The sequence below is a fragment of the Tachypleus tridentatus genome, chromosome 10, assembly GCF_004210375.1.
Source record: "Tachypleus tridentatus isolate NWPU-2018 chromosome 10, ASM421037v1, whole genome shotgun sequence".
In the NCBI taxonomy this organism is placed as follows: domain Eukaryota; kingdom Metazoa; phylum Arthropoda; class Merostomata; order Xiphosura; family Limulidae; genus Tachypleus; species Tachypleus tridentatus.
The window spans coordinates 27,527,553-27,530,858 of NC_134834.1; the positions used below are offsets into that span (position 1 = coordinate 27,527,553).

Consider the following 3,306-nt stretch of genomic DNA (forward strand, 5'->3'; position numbering starts at 1 on the left):
TGTAACCTCACACATTCACAGTCCATTATGCTTATCACTAGGCCATGCTTGGCTCAAACGTCTGAAAATCTACAACATAGTTATAAACATACACACACATTCACCATAGTAAAAAGTTGTACAGAAATTAGAGGTATTAGTTTGGTATCTGCTTACATACACACACACTGTTCACCTACTAAATAAGCTATTCATAAAGACTTTGAATCCATATAAGAAAATATATCAATGATCCTTTTTATTAATTATTGTTTGACTAACGTTGCTACCTTTACACTGGTGTCATTTAATTCCATAATAGCATCAATAATGTATTATATCATAATTCTTGTTAAATACACTTTGTAATACTCAGAGTACAGGTATCTCATAATGAGAAAATTTGTTTTATATTTTATCTCTAGCTATTTTATCAACACACTTTATCAAAGCACCTTATAATAACCTGGATTAGATGTAAATGTTTTAATTGTTTCTAAGTTACTTGTACTTTCAAATATATGAATCACAAAATCCAAAACTGTCAACAGTTTTTTTATTACTACTCTATGTGGTTTTCAACCTAGCCATATAATTAAAAAAAACAAAAAACAAACAAAAATTGAATAGTAAAATCTGATTTTATTCAAATTTCAAAACTACTTTTACAGCTTTTGCTAATGGCTCCAATCATTCCATATAGTTAAATAAAAATTATAAATCATAAAAGTCAATGCTATATTCCATAAATAACTTTCAAGTGCCAAAGGAGGTATTCTTTCTGTCTGAATAGCTTCAAACACATAAAAAGAAGTGCTGTATATAATGTCCTTCATGACTGTTTACATGTTGCTAATACTTTCTCTGATACATAAAATTTCCAAGAAGTGCCTTTAATAAAAATAAACATACTATACTGTATAATAACATCTGTCACCTGAAACTATCACTATTGTTAGAAAAATAATCAGAACATGCTGTATACAAGTGTAAGACAATTTTTTTATGGATAAAACGGTTAATGTTTTATTCTTTGTTTTTTTAATTGCTCATAATGAATAATAAAAGAGAAAACTTACGACTCATGAATATAAATGGAGGAACTACTTAAATGTTTTGAACGAAAATTATTTTACTAGAGTGCTCTTTTCTCGACAAAAAGTGAATTAAAAGTAACAGCCCACTCAAATACAGTATTATATTTTATTTGTAAATGAGCAATTAATACTTAACTGAAATATTATTTAATGTTCAGTCAACTTAGAGCTTATTGAGTTATAATTTTGATGAGAATTTAAAACATTTGAGAATAGACTTTTATTGTATATATCAATACAAGATAGTAAACAGAAACCTTCTTATAAAGACATGGCATGGAAGCAATTGATAATTGTTATTACTTCGTTACAAACACACACACACCGATAATATTAGAGTATATGCACTTTAACAACGGGAATTTCAGTAACTGTAAAACATACTCTCATTATACACATATATAAACTCTAATTGAAATCATACAACAAAACATAGTTGCAGAAAAGTATAAAGAATATAATTTCATGAAGATTACTATGGATACCACCCACAAGATATTGGGATATTCTGTCTTTCTAATTATTATGCAGACAAGAAACAAGTGATGAAAACAAAAGCTGAATAAGTAAGTCCAAGTGCTCGAATCAGCAACACCCAAGCTTTTGATCACCATTTACCACCCATGACTGATTGTGAATATGGTAATATTACCTCAAAATAAAGCACTCATTAATTCTTTGCTTGAATGCAATATTTTTACCTAGTGACCACTGATACCAAATATTTCATATTTTGTAAAGTAATAGTGTATTACCCTCCTTTATAGCTACATTTATTTATTTGACAGAGATAAATCTATTATTATTATGCAGGTTTTACTTCAGTATTCTCAATCACTTTGTCTGAAGAGTAACCATAGGAGTTACAATATTAGTTTGGACAAGAAATTAATCTTTGTATGCCTAAATTACAGAAATAATAATAACATATTAATAAGTGAAATTAAGTACACTGTGATGTAAGTCTTTTTACAAATACCTGTTAATGACAAACACAAAGTTGCATAAAAAGAAAATTCACAAATAAAAACAGCAAATCAGAAGTTAATACAACAACCAATCCACTCTTCATACAAACAACTGTTTCTCTGAGTTAGAAGTAACAAGTCTAATGTACAGACATATTTTCCTAAGGATAATAAAAAATTATAACGTTTTTGAATAATTAAATCATCACACACTACTTTTAGTGCTGAAACTGTTACATTACAATGATGACTCAAGTAAATCTACTGTTAGAAATGTAAACTGAATATACAGAACTAACATTTAAATTTTTCAGCATCATAAGAAATTCATAAAATGTGTTATGTACAATCAATGGCTGGCACATACTAGTTTCAGTGTTACAAAAATCTGTTGTTGTTCCAGTGTCTGGGCAGTAGATGATACATTCCCTCATATAACTGGGTGTGGCACAGCAAGTCCTGCTTGATTATAAAGTAATTTTCTGTAAAAATTAAAAACAATAAGTTCTAAATATTAAAAAAGCTATGTTTTTTTCATTCCTAAAAAGTGACACTTAACAGCCATAATGTACATGTAAATATATGAAATACAATCTCATCTTTATGGTGTTTGTCATCATCCTGGTAAGGAGAGTATTTGTTTTTCACTATTTCCACAGTTCTTAACAGATACTATCATCTTATGTTAAAAAGAATATTCACTTCTTGTGATCTGAGTTTGCTGTACCTCAAGATGAGGTATTGTTCCAACCATAGTGAATCTGACATCAAATTTCCTTATGAAATCCTGCTAAATGATCATTTTGGTATTTATTATAATAAAAACTAAACAGACTGGAGCAGGACTGACCTGTTGGTAGCCCCACCTAGAAACTTGGACTGAGTTACAAACACTTTACTAGACAACCAAACTAAATACTACCTACATAATCTGATGTGATTTTTTTTTTTTTTTTTTGTAATGTTCAAAATATTCTGAAATGTATCCTCGTTATTCAAGGCTTGCTTAAGAGTCATGGGAAGTATGTTCTTTTCTCTATTCAAAAAAACAACAAGGTTTCCAAAAATGAGTTTTTCATATAAAAAGGAGTGTTTTCAAAGTGTTTTACCAGTTCTATCTATTAATTTGTTTTTTAAGCACCAAGCTTCATTATAAACACACTCACAAAAGTGGAATTTTTACAAAATTCACAAAAATGTGAATGTTATGAAAATGTATTTACATAATTGTTTCACTAAAATAAATGTGTATAATTATAGTT

The 3,306-nt window shown here is 28.4% G+C and overlaps 1 long non-coding RNA gene across 1 annotated transcript; it reads right to left on the bottom strand.

Annotated features, from left to right (window-relative positions):
• Positions 1–601: 601 nt before the first annotated feature.
• Positions 602–2,925, bottom strand: LOC143228926 (uncharacterized). Its single transcript, XR_013015507.1, has 2 exons — positions 2,772–2,925; positions 602–2,526 (listed from the first exon to the last, which is right to left on the bottom strand). It is a non-coding gene; the product is annotated as an uncharacterized LOC143228926 (long non-coding RNA).
• Between the last annotated feature and the right edge of the window lie 381 nt (positions 2,926–3,306).